Below are 17,537 nucleotides of genomic sequence, written 5' to 3'. Positions count from 1 at the left end.
GTCCAGATACTCTTGAGTGTGGAGCCTGCCTTGAAAAGTGGTTAAACTCTCTGGGACCACACTCTAAGAAAATTAACTCTCCTTCCAAAATCTATCAAATATTGATGCCTCCTTGACTAGGGTAGAACTTTGTGCTACCCTCTCTCAATGCTCAGCTCTACATTGGGAATTTGTTTGGGTTGAGCTTGCTTGTACCTTGTGTATGTTATCTCAACTACTGTTAGTTTATATGTTTGTCATTTTGTGTGTATGAAAAATACTGTTTTCTTATAATAATCGACCATTTCTGGCTCTTTCAATCCTTTTCTTCTTTTTTTACTAAGGATTTTTCTATTCATTTTACATACTGACCACAGATCCCCCTCTCCTTCTTCCTCCCTCCACCCAGACTTCCCCCTAACCCAGGCCCCATTCCCACCTCCTCCAAGGCAAGACCTCCCACGGGGAGTCAACAGAGTCTGGTACATTCAGCTGAGGGAGGTCCCAGCCCCTCCTCCAGCACCAAAGTGGTACAAGGTGTCCTATCATAGGCACTGGGCTCCAAACAGATCCCAATCCCACTGCCAGAGGGCCCCCTAAACAGTTCAAACTCAACAACTATCTTGCCTATGCAGAGGGCCTAGTCCAGTCCCATGGGGGCTCCACAGCTATTGATAACACCACCTTAGACTACTAGCAATAGTGAAGAGGGGGCTTGAACTGGCCTACTCTGGTAATCAGATTGGTAAACACTCTAACAGTCATCATAGAGCCTTCATCTAGTGACTGATGAAAGCAGATGCAGAGATCCACAGCCAGGTGCCTGCTGTGGGATGTCTTTCTGTATGCTGTGAATATGTGTTGCTCTGACTTGTTGATAAATGAAGCTGCATTGGCCTATGACAGGGCAGGGTGGAGCCAGAAAATCCAAGAAAGATAGTGGGAGGAGAAAGGAGAGGAAGGAGATGCTGTGAGTCACTAGCAGGAGAAGCAAGATGTGAAAATACTGAGAAGCCATGGCTATGTGGCAACTTATATATTAATAGAAATGGCTTAAGTCAGGATATTAGAGCTAGTTAGTGAGAAGCTTGAGCCATAGGCCATCCAGTTTGTAATTGATATAAGCCTCTATGTGTTTACTTGTCCAAGCAGCTGCAGGATGAGTGGGACACAGGAAAACTTCCAGTTACATTAGTGCTGTGGGATGCCTTTCTGTATGCTGTGGATATGTGTTGCTCTGATTGGTTGATAAATAAAGTTGTATTGGCTTATGGCAAGGCATCTTAGAGGCAGACAGGAAATACAAACAGATAGACAGGAAGAAGACAGGTAGAAGGGAAGAGATGAGAGAGCCAGCCATAGGAATGCCCAAGGAATGACATGTAATGGGATGCAGGTAAAGCCTCAGAACATGTGGTGATACATAGATTAATAGTTATTGGTTAATTTAAGATACAAGAGCTAGCTAGCAAGAGGCCTGCCATCGACTATACAGTTTGTAAATAATATACACCTTTGTGTGTTTACTTGGGTATGAGTGGCTGCAGACTGGGCGGGACACAAGAAGACTTCTGACTACAGGTGCCATGCCAAGCTCCAGGGGCGTCCAGTTGATGAGAGAGGAGGGATCTATGAGCAAGGGACATTGAGATCATGATGGAGAAACTTACAGAGGTGATCAGGCCAAACAAATGGGAACTCATGAACTGTGGACCAGTAGCTGTGGCTCTTACAATCTTCCTGCCTCCTCTTTAGCAATACTCATTCAGCCTTGGGCGGAAGGGGTATGATTTAGACCTCATATCTAGGAATGAGCACTCTGAATTATCTTATTCTCTGGGACATGACTAATTATCAAACTCTTTGTTAATTTCCATGTATTACAAGAAACAGCTTCTTTGATGAGGCTTGAGAGATACAGTAATCTATGGATATATCAATAAGTAATTAGCATTCAGTTTAACATAATGTTCATCTAGCTGAACATAGTAATAGGTTATCCTGTAAGGCTTATAACTTGTCCAGCTGCAGATTCTTGACCCTGATAATGGTACCAGGTATGGCTTCCATCTTATGATATGGGCCTTAAATCCAATTAGATTGGTAGATTAGTTTCATACCATTTGTGCCACTATTGAATGAATGGGTATATTTTGCCAGGGTAGACCTTGTTTTAGCTCACAGTGTTTACAGATGGGAAGGATTGATGATTACTTTTCTCCTCCAGTATGATGAATAGCACCTTCCATTACTATGAAAGCTAGTCACTATGTGTAGAACTTCCAGGCCAGGCTGTTTCTACATTGATTCCTTCGTGTCTTTTGCTCAATTATCTGTGTCTTTGGCAATAGGGTCTTGCTATCAAGTTTTGAAGAGTAACCAAGAACAATGGCATTTGCTTGTAATTGTTGGGGTTCTATGGTAACTTGCTGGTCAACAACAACAACAACAACAAAAACCTATCCCTGGCACTAGGGTTTTGATTTGCTAACATGTGTTGTTTCATATGAATATTATCTATCATTTACGGCTTGGGGGGTAACTAAATTTAAACTCTTTTTAATGAGTATATATGGATATATTGTAGTACAATTCTATAGTAGACTTTTTAATGTGTATGTGTGTGTTTGTATGTGTTTGTGTATACTGTGTGTATACTGTGTGCTTACATATATTAAGTGTACCACGTGCATGAAAGAACCCAAAGCATGAACCAGAAGAGAGTGTCAGATACCCAGAGGCAGGTGTGCTCAAGCATGGGAGCTTGAGCTACTCAACACAGTGCTAGAAAGAGAATTCTGGATTTCTGCAAGAGGAATAGATTTTCTTAACTTCTGAGATATCTTTCCAATATCCTAAACTTTAAAAAGAAGTATTAAAATATTATTCTTGATGTTCCTATAAATTCATTTATATGAGAATAACATTTAAGGGGATAGACACATGAAACACCTTGTCCTGTTTAGTATAGGTAAGCCTCACCCAATGAACTGTGAAGGCTTTAATACAGCAAAAAAAAAAAAAAAAAAAAAAAACAGGCTGCCCCTCTGCCATAAAAAGCTCCTGCTGTTTGAACTCATAATAAATGCGGTAAAAGGGTGGCAGTTATGGTTGCTGCCATTGTTATTAGAACTGGCATTTGAATGATTTTTATTCATTGAGGATTTCATGCATGTATACAATGGACTATGATGATATCCATGCTCTACTTCCCCACTTCAGATCCAGATCTCCGCCAACCAGTCTAAAGTCAGTCATTTTTGGTCCTTATTCTGTCTGCATTTTCACTCAAGCTGGTATTGTAGCACTCTGTGTCTCATGGTGAATGCCTTTGGGCTGTCATTGAACCCTCACTCTTTGCTAGGCTTCCGGACTCAGACTTCAATTACAGTGTCCCCAGGTCCCTAAATTACAATCATGTTTGTGTTTATGTTAAGGTAACTTCGAACTAATTTCTCTGTTTCTCCTTTTTTTTAGGGGACACTAACAGCCATATACATATGTGATTGTGGCAATTTTGTTGATGTTTTGTTTTGAGATGAGGTTACTTGATGTAGCCTTTGCTGGCCTGGAGCTCATTGAGGTCTGCCTGCCTTAGCCTCCTGAGTTCTGGACCACCAGCCCAGGGATGGCACCACCCACAATGGGCTGGGATCTCCCCGATAAATCACCAATTAAGAAAATGCCTTACAGGCTTGCACACTGCTTAACCATATGGAAGCATTTTCTCAATCCTTTCTTAGGATTTTGTGTCAAGTTGACATAAAACTAGCCAGCACACTGGGTTTGAAACATTAGAAATAAATTGACTTTTTGACAGCAAAATGAGTTAATATAGTAATTTTTTAGGAATGCTTAAGCCAATAATGCTCTTGAATTCTTGTTCATAAATTTTCTACATTGTCTGATAGTATTGGAGCTATTGCAGTTGGACAACAAGTTTCATTTTGCACTTTCCATATTAGAAGATTTAATTTGAGTGGGTGGATTGGATTGTAGTTTTCTTATATATGCCAAATTTTATAACAAAAGACCCAGAGAAAGTACAGAGAATATTATTCACCAAAATTATTTATGAGGTAAAGCCAGAGACATAGGTTAAAGCTAAGTCAACAAAGGAAATTTGCTATCCAAATGATCAACTAAGAAGCTAGAGTGAAATGTGATGCTTATTTTGTAGCACATGACAGACACAGGAATTGATTTAACTCGAATTGCGTTTCTGATTACTATAGGGGCACTGCTGGAAGAAATAGATTATTCTTCCTTTAGCATTGTTCATAATTGTGAATCCCAATCCTGGTGTCTGTAATTGTCACTGATAGCAAGTTAAATCATTGATTAATAAACAAGATGGATTATACTCTGCTTCTCACCCATAACAGTGAGAATCCAACATCTGTACAGGGCAATTCTATTCTGTCTCAGCTTCTGCTCTGTGCATTTTCCTACTTAACTCAGTATACTTTTAAGAGAAAACAAGCCGGGCGGTGGTGGCGCACGCCTTTAATCCCAGCACTCGGGAGGCAGAGGCAGGCGGATCTCTGTGAGTTCGAGGCCAGCCTGGGCTACCAAGTGAGTTCCAGGAAAGGCGCAAAGCTATACAGAGAAACCCTGTCTCGAAAAACCAAAAAAAAAAAAAAAAAAAAAAAAAAAAGAGAAAACAAACATACAGAAAGAACAAAGAAAAGCAAATTTCTCCTCATTTACAATGCCCTACTTAAAGCTCCCTATTTGGTTCCTCCTGCAAACCAACTGCAGTCACACTGAGGCTGAAACAATACATTAATGGAAGATGGAGTAATATCATGGAGTAATATCATGGAAGAGTCTCCAGTAATTGCCTTGCAAAATTATATCAATTTGAACACTACCCATTCATGAAAATGCATTCACAATAGTGAAAGACACCAGTCAAAAGACCACTAGAGTTATTGATAAAATGTCTTGAAGACTGTAGGAAACACAATTGTATGATACCCATATAACCCTGTCCTGGATCTCTAGCAAAATAGCAAGCAGACATAATTGGCCTGAAACAAGGGAAGACAGTGAGAACAGGAGTTTATCTGGGACCCTGAAAGTCTGTCTGCCATAGCAGAACATTGTATCAGGAATTTTAAAAGTTCTTATTAATAAAATCAAACCTGAGCCAGGTATTGAGGTGAACTGGAAGATCAGAGAACCAGAAAAAAGCCACAGCTGACCTCACCTGGCCAACTTCTCAGCTGATCATGTTTCCTCAGACAGGAAGCCTCTGTGTCCTCATATCCGAATGGGTCTCAGCTGAACTGCTGCTTGAAAGCCTGAAAGCTTAACCAGACAAATGCTTGACCAGCCCAAATGCTGCTAGTTCCTGGTCCTCATGCCTTATATACCTTTCTGCTTCCTACCATCACTCCCTGGGATTAAAGGCTTGCTTTCTGGGATTAAAGGAGTGAGTCACCATGCTCATCTCTAAAGAAAACCTACTGTCCCAGCCCAGCAGCAATCAACTGCTAATAGCTCCTCAGCTGCAGGTGAACATCCCTCCATTTTGGAATTTTGATTGGCTTACTTTCTTATTTGTCTTGTAGAGGTTTAAAATGTCCTTTATGCTAACATTTTAAGCAAAAATTATTAGGCCCTGTTATAAATGTTTTACTATGTAGCTGTTGTTTTCCAAAATTCAAAGATTTTGTTTTTTCTTCCAAATTTACTCAGTAAAGATATAATGGAGTTTGATATCTTCTAACTATACAAAATCTGGATGGCCGTAGTATAGACTAATGCATCTCCATCACAGTTGGATGCTCTTTTATGGTGTTCCAAATATAAGAAGCAAATCGAGTACCAACTCACTATACCTTTCTTTTAAGATAGCAAATGACATTTTGTACACAGACTCATTATCCTATACACAAACTAAAATTTCAGGATTTCTGTTTTTATCTGGAAAGAAACATCATTTCCAAAATGATTACTTTAAAAATAAAGCCCACATTTTGTCTTTCAGAGAGAATGATGACAATATACAGCAGCTGGCATCCACTGTGGAGATGCCGCTCTGGGCACATTTGTGTTCCTGGCTTTCTCTGAGGTTGCACAAAAATGACCAGTTTATGGAATTGAAGCTTAGGATTTCCAGCTGTGACACTGATCAATTTTCTTGTTGAACCCTGAGTTCGCATCTTCCTGGCCGTGGGGAGCAACCACAAGGAGGTGTCCTGTTTGTTCCCTGAGCTCTCCTTTATTCTTTCCTAACCATTTTCTCTTTAATCAGACACATGGCTTGTGCACAAGCAGGTAAATCAAGTCTCTGTGGTCGCACTCTATGCTCGTTTAGGCCATTTTTAGGAGCATCTGGTCAAAATGTAAAAAGATTGGAAAAGGTTTTTAGAATTATTTTCTTGCATTGGAGTCTTCTTCCAGGTAAAGATGGAGGTAATGAAACACTAAATGTAGTGTTCGAAATATTAGGAATTAAAAGACAATCTATGTTGCGTGTTATTTCTAAATATTTCCACCCGAAAAAATGCAAACTTAATTTTCACTGGAAATTAGAATATGGTTTTTAGAGATGATTTTCAGGTTTAAAAGAAAACATATAAATAAACATGTATTTCATTTTCAAGAAATTCTGGTTCATGAATTTCTTAATATTTTGATTGACATTAAAAGTGTTATATGGTCTAGCCATTGCTAATGCACATAGTATTGAGGAGTATGTGTATACAGTGTTTTTTGAATGCATGAAAAAATTCTTCTGTGAGGTTATACTTTTTAAATTGTTTCTTGAGATTATAACATAATTACATCATTTCCTATTTCCATTTTCTCCCTCCAAAGCCTTTCTATACCCCTCTTGCTCTCTTTCAATTTCTTGGCCTCATTTATTATCAATTGTAGTTACAAATTTATTTTTATGTGTATACATATATATTCTTAAATACATAACTATAACCACTCAATCTCTGTAATGTTACTTGTATATATGTTTTCAAGCCTGACCATTTTTTAATTGAATCAGTTGATGTGCTCTTTCCGGGGGAAGACTATTTCTCCCTCTCTCAGCATTCCTTACTTGCTTTTAGTTTTTTGTGTAGGGTTGAGGCCTCCAAAGTAAACACCTACTCCCTTCATGGCTGTCAAATTCCATCTATCATTTGAGGAGTTTTACTAATAGTTTTGAGAAACTGAAGTTTTAGAATAACTCCTATCATAAAAACTAATAAATTTAGAGTTGTCCAAATATCATTTTAAACTCCTTATAAGTATGGGTTTTTTTTCATTTCAATAAAGGCTCCTGTGCACCAAAAAAGCACATTCTAATGTAATTTGGTGTTCCACTCTTGACTGAGAATCATGTTGACACTCCCTAGCTTGATGGAAAATATTAAGTAGAAATACATGCTTACTATGGAAAATGTCTACTGTGAAAAGTAGAGATATGAATTAAATTTTATTGGTGTTTCTTCCTTCTAATTATTTTCATTGTGTTTAGCTCATTGTTGTTTTGACTTTTTAAGTATAGTTTTTTCAAAATAGTAATATACTCCATGATAAAGACATTGCCTTTTATTTAAGATTATCATGAATATCTTTCTTGTGTAGTGTAAGACACACAATAAATGTATTTGATATAGTAAGTTACAGCAATAGCTTAATCAAATTTTAGTCTTTATTGACTATTGAAGTCTATATAACATTTCATTATATTGTGACACAGAAAAACATTTTCTAAAAATGAGGAACTGTGTATCGATAGATTTTTATCACTGTCTTACTGAAGTGATCATTGTGTGTTTGGGGACTCATGTCAATCCTAGCACTAGGCTTATCTTTATTTTTGACATTCTACTTAATAGCTTAAATGAAGTTTTCTGTCACTCTTAAATAACACAAACACAATGGTTAATTGAAATGATATGCAATGTTGTTTCAGTAATTAAAATTCTCTGTGCTATAACCAACTTTAAATTTGATGATTTTCAATAGATTTCAGCTTCCTTTGCTTTCCTTTGACAAACATTATAATTTTGATTTTTTATATAGGATTGTGAGAATAAATAATGACTACTTAAATTTTTATTTAAAATACTCTCTCACTATTTATTTATTTATTTATTCATTTCTACTTTCTTTCTTTTGGAAGCTTGAGAGGTAGCTCAGTGGTTAAAGAGTATTTTCAAGTATCAGAGCAACAGGGATTGATTCCTACAACTCACAAAGTTACTCACAATCATTTGTAACTCCAGTTACAGGGATCCAATGCTTCTTCTTGTCTCCATGAGCATCGCACACAGATGATGCCTGTTAAGTACGTGTAGATGAACACACATGCATACAAAAATGAGCAAATATTATACCCATAGATAAATGTTGCTATCTCCACTTATCACAAAACTTTGTCTTACAATAGATTAGAAACCATCACAGAAAACCACTATTGAACACACAATTCAGAGATAAATGAATCATTGAAGAGCCCAGCCTCAATGGATACATCTACATCACAGTTCCTGACTATGTATGTATATTACATACTATGTATCTAACTATTATGTATGTTTTCCATACATAATGTGTCTCAGGGAATAGCATGGAAGGAAAACATCTCAAAAGCCAGAAAAATACCAGTATGTGGACAGTGAAACCGTCTCTCAAGAAATGGCGGTAAAAATAAGATCTCAATAATGACAACATAAATGGACACGCTGTCTTAGTCACGTTTTTGTTGCTGTGAAGAGATACCATGACCGAGGTAACTATTATAAGATAAAACATTTAATTGGGGGCTCACTCGCAGATTCAGAAGTTTATTCCAATATCATCATGGTGGCAAGCATGGCTGGATACCGATGTTGGAACAGTACTTAAGAGCTGCGTTTTTATATGTGGGCAGAAAGGGAGACACCAGGCTCAGTGCTGGATTTGGAAACCTCAAAGCCCACCCCATGTCACACTTCCTCCAACAAGGCCACTCATCCTAATCTTGTAAATTTAACAGTGCCACTTTCAGGTGACTAAGCACTAAAATGTAAGAACTGATGGGGACCGTTCTTATTCAAACCACCACACATGCTAACACAGAAATAGGAGCCATCTCATAGAATCTCAACCCTAGACAGAGAACTATAGACAGGTAATCACTGCTGAGAGGAATAATTAAACTTCTCACAGGATGAGCCTCCTAACTGGTTACTTAATGCAAAGTGGTCAGCCTTGAAAACAAAAACATGCAAATACCAAAATGTACTCAGCAAGTTGTGTTTACATGTTTATGCTTATATGTATGCCTATATACATGTAGCAATAAGGATAAAAGTAAAATAGGATATCAATGTGAGAGTAAGGGAACACGAAAAGATTTGGAGGGAGGGGATATATAATTATATTATACTTAAAACATAAAGGTAAATAAATGAATCTTAAAAACAAATAACATTTTAGTTAATATGCTATGTAAGCCATGTATTTATCTATAATAAGTATAATTTCTACTGCAAATTCTAAATTAAAACAGTTGCCCTGTATTTTTTTTTAGATTGTTCTTCTGATGGGCTCATTTGGAGTGAATTGAAGAAATACTGTTCAGATTGTATTATCACAGTTTTGTTTTCTCAGTTGTACCACTTGAGTCATGTATTGAATTAACTAGCCTCCAGTGTGACTGTGAGTACAAAACGTGATTGAATGATGCTCAGGAGTTCAGGAAATCAGGTCAAATCTGGAGATCAGAAAGCTGAACATCTTTGTCTGCTTCCCACTCACACACTCTTGCTCAATGTCCCCTGGCTCCATTTACAGCTCTCAGAGAGAACTCATGAGGACCTCAGGAGGAAGGGCTTACCTGGGCACCTGTGGACGGCACCTTGATCTTGTGCCTTCAGAGTGCAGAATCATGACAAAATATATTTCTGTTGTTGAGAATATCTAGCTCATAAAGTTCTTTTGCAGCATTCTGAGGAGACAAAATTTGTTCACTTTTTTTGGTGATGCTTCCCAGTATTGTGTACAATATATTGTCAAGATGCTGTCTCTGTTTCAACCCTTGCTAAGGGAGGATTTGTCGATTTCCGTCTATCTGTGACTGTATGGTCTTGCTGGACTGTAAAATATGCATGCTCTCACATGAGCAGAAGACAAACCACACTTACTTGGCATCAGAATAAGTTTGTGCCTTCTTTATTCGATGTGATAAGGAATAGGAGCGCTAGCAGCTGGCTGTGAGAAGAGGACTTAGAAGGCATGCTATGTTTTCTACATTGGCTGGAGCAGCTATAGGTCTATCTTCTGTGCAATGCACCGATTTCATATTAGAGACTAGTTTCTTGATGGCTCTGACTGGTTGATGTTAGCAATTGTGGATTGTATTGAAAATAAATGAGAGAAGAGTTACAAAATAAAAAGGGAGAGACTTTGTCTTTGTTGAAGGGACAGATTTCTAGGCAAAGCAAAGGATATTGAACGAGGTGCGGAATATTTCTTGGAGTGAATTGAGTTGCATATTGATTGCATGCAAGAAGTCTTGTGTCCTCAGAACACTTCATTGTTGTTAGGAATGCATGACTATGTTTTATATATATATATATGATTTTGCAAATGCAGTTTGGATTGTGTAGTGTAAAAGAAGATGAGCTCCCTTCTGCCAGACCTCACTTCTAAGTTTGTCTAAAGACAATAAACTATGCACCCAATGAATTTAGATCCTGGGCGCATATGAACCTCATTTTTTTTTTTTTAAATGGGACAAGTTAGGACACAATCTCATGGTTGAAAGAATGTTTTCCATACATAATATTTGATGTTTTCTTTTCATTCCAGCTTAAGGGAGCTGAGTACCTTTCTCTAGCCTTGTTGCATCACTCAGCAGTGAGCCGAGTATGGTGACATGCTTCTGTGTAGACGAGCAGGCCATGTCATTCTCATTGTCTCAAGATGCTGCCTTGAGATTTGGTGTCTTGATACTAGGAGATCTATTGATAGATATAGACCTTATGGTGTATATTCCAACTCAACAGATCAGGAAATCCTGACATGTGACTTGGGGAAGTATTTGATAGAAAGTGACAATGTGCTTTTAGTTTTGCACCAAGCCCTGTGTGTGTTAGCTGGAAGCCCTATTCTTTAACTGTAGACCTGGCCATTGGCCACCTGCTTAGATGCTCTCACAGTAATGGCTCCAGTTTTCATGTTTACCATACTTTCATGTAACTAACTTTGTACATCTCCCCTCCCTACAAGGAGGGCAAATACTGCTTAATTTTTTGTTTCAGTTATCTTAAATACAGGCAGTAGAGGTCTTTAACTTGCCTCCAATACCACTTTGAAGTTTACTACCATAACAGTATATGCATGTATGTATAAGTATGTCTATGTATATATGCATATGTGTTCCTGTGTCACTGTGTATCTATGTGTATCTGTGTCTGTGTATATGACTTTAAGTAAGCTAGTATGTCTGTGTGTGCATGTTTATGCATGTATGCATATGTGTGTCTATGTCTGTGTGTATGTATGCCTCTATGTCTTTGTTTCTGTATATATGTGTATGCATGTGTATATGTATGTGTGTATATGTATATGTGTATGCATGTGTGTGTCTATGTGTGTGCATATGCTTGTGTGTATATCTATGTATATGTATGTATGTTTGTAATTGTACATGTTTGCATGAATCTTTGTACAATTGTGTGAGCATATATGTGTCTGTGTATGAGTGTATATACATGTGTGTATATGTATGTACTTATGTGCATATGTCTGTATATACATGTGTGTATCTGTCTTTGCTTTATCATTTCTGTCTGTTTTTATCTCTTTTGAACTTATGTAGGACATTATTAATCTCATTAGTCTTTTCAGGAATTTGCTGCTAGCTAGGTGATTTCCTAAATAGTTTTTCTTTCTTAATTTCAGTGATTTCTGATACATTTTTTCTTATTTCAATTTTTTTTTTACAATTAATACTGTTTTTTTTACCAGTTCCTTGGCTCAATCTAAAAGCCTCAGGTATGTTAGAAAAACATTTTACTATCAAACTACATCCTCAGTTGTGTATAGGCTCAAATTGTTCTTATTTTTCTAGTTAGTGAAGTCAAAACTTCAATTTATTCATTGATTTCTAAGTTTCTTTTTTTGTTGTTTTGTTTTGTTTCTCAAGACAGGATTTCTCTGTATATCCCTGGGTGCCCTGAAACCAGCTCTATAGGCCAGACTGGCCTCAAATTCTCAGAGATCTACCTCCCCAATACTGGGATTAAAGGTGTACATGACCACCACCTGGCTCTAATTTCTAATATTTACATTAGTGTGAAAATTTCCCCTTTCTGCCGGAGCCAGGGGTTGGATAGATAATTGGTTTAACCCAAATCTAGAGTAAGAATGTCCTTCTGAAAATAAAACTCATCAGTATGGGGAGACCTTTAAGAGACTGCTAACCCAGGAGTTTCTCCTCTCACTTGATTGGACCCTATGTCCTTGCTCAATCCAAATGATGCTAAAAGGATTGTTTATTTATCATTCCAAAAGTCTAGCTCCAGTGGAAAAACATTTAAAATTGTTTTCATTTTTCTGCTCAAATTGTGGAGTAGAATTTTTTCTGTGACTTCATTTCTTTGATTAGGAAATTTGTAGTCTTTATATCACTTTTTTTTTCAACATGGCACTGAGTCTTTTGTATATTAGAAAGAATGATTAAATTTCCTACCCTCTATATGTTTTCATTAGTTTGAGGCAATTTTATGAAGCTGAAGGTGTCCTTGAACTCTTTATGTAGCTGAGGGCAACCTTGAACTTCTGATCCTCCTGCCTCCACCAAGCAAGTTCACCATGTATGGCTAATACTGTTATGTAGCCTGGGAAGGAACCCAGGCTATAGGCATGATTGGCAAGTCCTCTGGCAATTAAATTTCATCCTCATCACTGCTACCATTGCCTTTAAATAGAATTTTCTAGACCACTGTGTCTGTTATCTTTGTCTAATTAGCTTAGGAAAGTGTTATGCCACAATGTCATTTAACCATACTCTTCATACCAATTAGTTCATGTACTTATATCCACATAGAGACTCTACATTCTTCACAGCTGTCTGCAGTCAGGGCCACTGATAACTGTAGTCTTCTTTTGATATCTAGATCTTATGTTGCATGTTTCAGTATTGATGCAGTTCTATGATTTCTGACTGTGTGAACTGGGACAGTTTTCTATCTGACCTGCCTTTGCTGTGGGTGTCATTTCTACCAGTTTTGGTTAATATTCCTCAAGTGAAACTATCCACAGCCTTGGCCCTTCACACAGTGTTTCATGTTGTAGCATCCATGACAATGTTTCTTGAGTTGTTTCCTGAAAGGGTCCCAGCTTGGCCAAATATCTGCTCTAGAGATGTGTCATTTGTTTTGCTCTGTCATGAGTAAGCTATGCGACGCTTCTTTCGAAAACAGGGAAACTATCAAATGAGAAACTCTACACTCGTGATCGTTTATTTATTAACTAACAAATACCCTCATTTCATATATCCATGGCTATGCCAATTATTTTCTAACTTAAATGATTAATGCTAGTATCACCTTGAGCCTTTGAATGGTCTTAGAAAACAGGCAAGGTTTTGATTTGTCCTCTCAAGGTTTCCTGTTTCTCTGAATTAATAAATCATTGGAAGCAACATTTTCTCTTCGTTATTGGCTAATGTTTTAAATTTCAGTCATGTACTGCTTATTATTATGCCTACTGTATTAGCAACAGTGATGTGGGAAACAGACTCAAGAGTATCTGTTCATTTTATGCTTCATTTAGTCAGTAATAGACGTTGGTAGACTTGTGATACTTAAAAATTCTCTTATGGTTTCTGAGTTTGTACTGTACAACAATGATCCATGAGAAATGCTTTGCTGAAATAGTGGTAATTGAAGTTTCATATACTGGCATTTCATGGGAAATAGATAAGTTAGAAACTATTCACAATACTTTGAATGTTGAAGATATAGCTTAAAATATTTTTGAAGCAAAAGCAATTAAAGGTAATAGTAGAATTGTGGGTTGCAAATGGATTACAATTCATCACATGTTTTATTTGATTAAATAGTGGATGGTTTTAGTGGAGTATTTTATTGAGAAATATTTCAAAATATTCCTCTCTTTCAGCAGACTTACAACAGTCTGCATTAGTCAGGCATCTCTAGAGGAACAGCATTAGGATGAATATATATATATATATATATATATATATATATATATATATATAAAATTATATGTGTGCATTTATTAAATCAACTTACATTAAAATTGTGACAATAGTTGTCTTACATCGTAGAGGTTGAGAACTCATCCTAGTCGTTTCTTGGGTCTTGAAGCTGGGGGCCTCAGCAGTGCCAACTGACTCCTAAAACTTTAAAGTTTTCCTGAGAGCTGTTGACCTAATGTCAAAGATGGAAGCCTGGAAATACTTCTTCTGCTCTCACTGAAGGACTCAACACCAGCATAAATCAATTGTGCATTAAGAAAGAATGCCAGTTATACGAGGAGAAGGTTAAATGAGAAAAGAGTACACAAGCTTCTACCTCAACATCCTTCTATATCTGGTCTGCTACCAGAGAGTGCAGTCCACATGGAAGGTCTTTCCACATTAATTAAAGCAGTCAGGACAGTTATTCATGGGCGACTCTCTCCTCAGGTGATCCTAATTTGTAGCAAGTTGACATTAAAACCAACGATTAAACAGTGTTTTTTTTTAAATACCATATATCAAATCAAAACTCCATTTTTGCTTTTGTTCTCTGGTACAAAACAGATCTGTAAGTTGTCTAATATTGACCATCAGAAATATGAATATTCTATGGGAACTATTTCAAAACATTTTAAAAATGTCACACACACAATACCCAATACCCATAGGTATACACACACAATTTGGAGTCTATTTTAACTTTGAAATGTTGTATTAACACTTTTATTTCTTCATGACTCTAGATGTAAGGTCACACATGAACATCTCATTGTTAACATTATATATTGACAGTATTGCTACATTTATCAGGATAGACTTATTTGTGCTACAGAAACAAAAGCTGACAAAACAGCTGAATCTTATCAAAGAATATGTCTCTACTTACTTTCTTTTCTCCTTCCCTCTTCTCCTCTTCCTCCTTCCTCTTCTCTTTCCCCCTCCTCTACCCTCCCTCTTCCCCCCATGTTTCTTTATAGATTATCAGCGAACTGAGGCACAGCTATTTCAACATGACATGTTTTTATATTGATGATTGTATGAGACATAGTACATAATGAATCAGTGTTGATTTTATTGGTCTCATAAATTTGATACTGTTACTTCTGCTCATATGTCTTCACCTAAAGTAAGTCACAATCTCATGTAATTTTTAGAGTTTAGAGCAATGCATTCCTGCCAGATGTCTAAAAACAGAAGCAATGGAATGTTTATGAAAATATAAATGAACATTGTTGAAAATTAGAAAGAACTAGTGACCAAGTACTAGCTTAAAAACAGCAGCAACAACAAAACTATCTTCATTTTCCATGACAAAATCTAAAACTATACAAGACTGTGCTGCAGTTCCAGAGACCAGCCACCATCCCCACATCTGAGGTAGACTCCAGATGTCTCAGAATATAGCTTCTCATATTCATTGCTCTTATCAGCTCATGTAGATGTCTCTGATCTGCAAAGGCTTACTCACATCCAGAATCTGTGGCCCTGGTGTGAAGAGGTAGACATTATTGTCTACCCTACCTTGTACATGCATGGGCAGTGTCTCTGAGAGTCTTAACAGGACCTCTCCTTATATTGCCCTTTCTTTCCTTGATACCCAAATCTTAGCCAAACAACTTTAGAATTTAAATTTGTTCATGGCTTATTTATTAATTTGTCTTAATGGGACAGTACAACTTGTTCATAATTGAAATTATCTTTACTTATTATGGGACACATATCCCCTGCTTACCCTAAATATAATAGCTGGCTACTTCACATGGAAATAACGTTGGTTCATGAAGGAATTGTTTCCCCTGGACCTGGAATTACAGGCAGTTGTGAGCTGCCTGATGTGTGTGTTGGGAACCAAACTCAGTTCCCTGGAAGAACAGCAAGGCTTTGTAATTGCTGAACCATCTCTCTAGCTCCAGCAATCATAAAATGTAAACTCTATGTTTTATAATGATTTGGGATTCAAAATTTTTAAGGTAGTGCATGTCTTTGATCCAGCACATAAGAGGCAGTTTTTCATAGTAATAATATGATTTAAAAAACTTAAATAAATGAATATACATTAATAATTAAGAGCTTATTTTTGGCTGTGGATTTCTACATCTGTTTCCGTCAGTTACTGGATGAAGGTTCTATGATGACAGAGTATTCACTAATCTGATTTTCAGGATAGGCCAGCTCAGGATCTATCCCTGGTACATGAACTGGCTTTTTGGAGCCCATTCCCTATAGTGGGACACTTTGCACAGTCTTGATGCAGGGGGAGGAGCTTGGACCTGCCTCAGCTGAATGTGCCAGGCTCATCTGACTCCCCATGGGAGGCTCACCTTTTTGGAGGAGGGGATGGGCTGGGCTGAGGGGAAGGGCTTGTGGGGAGTGGGAGGAGGGAAGAAAGGGAGATCTGTGGTTAGTATGTAAAATGAATTTAAATAATTCTTAAATAAAAAAGCTTTTTAAAAACCTTATTTTTATCTATTTAAAAGAGAAATATTTGGGAAAAAGTTCAAATGTGATTTAAATATTCTAAGTATCAAAGTGATTTTAACTCTGTCTATCCTTTTATCCTATAGATATTTAAAATGTAAAAAAAGAATTTGAAATTTACTCAAAACTAATCAGAGACATGATGAATGCTTCATTAAGTTTGATCATGATTACTGAGAGTTTACTTTCTTAAAATCCTGTGTTTACATTACCAATTAACAAGATTTATTGTCTTGAATAAAAGTAACCCCTGAGACCTCAAGCAAATGACATAACCTTTGTGAATCTCCATTTTCTTCTATGAGAGGTGAAACAACCCTGTGTATTTCTCAAAATCAGTGAGAAAACTTGACAAGGCTCTACATGGAAGGTGTAGTCACTATCTCTGAGGCAAATATAAGTGTTGCTTTAGTTTGTAGATGTAACCAACCGTCTTATTAAAATAAGAAACACAGAACCAATGTAAAAGAGAAAGTTGAAGAGGTCAGAGCTCAGAGCTAAAATCTTACCTCCTGCAGTGCTCCTAGCTTCCCCGAAAGAGAACTACTTCCTGTTTCTCTCTCTTTAAATAGTCTTTCTGTTCTGCCTTCTCATTGGTTGTAAACCCAAACACATGACTGCCTCGTCACTGCCTGTAAGTACTGCCCTGCAGGTCTTAAAGGCATATTTCTCCAATGCTGGCTGTATCCCTGAACACACAGATATCTACCTAGCTCTTCTACCAAGTGCTGGGATTAAAGGCATGCACCACCACCACCACCACCACCACCACCACCACCACCACCACGCTCTTGCTATGGCTCTTATAGCTCTGACCCCCAGGCAACTTTATTTATTAACATACAATTAAAATCACATTTCAGTACAAATAAAA

The sequence above is a fragment of the Peromyscus maniculatus genome, chromosome 19 (assembly GCF_049852395.1).
Source record: "Peromyscus maniculatus bairdii isolate BWxNUB_F1_BW_parent chromosome 19, HU_Pman_BW_mat_3.1, whole genome shotgun sequence".
Lineage (NCBI taxonomy): Eukaryota > Metazoa > Chordata > Mammalia > Rodentia > Cricetidae > Peromyscus > Peromyscus maniculatus.
Note: the sequence above shows the minus strand (reverse complement) of the source record.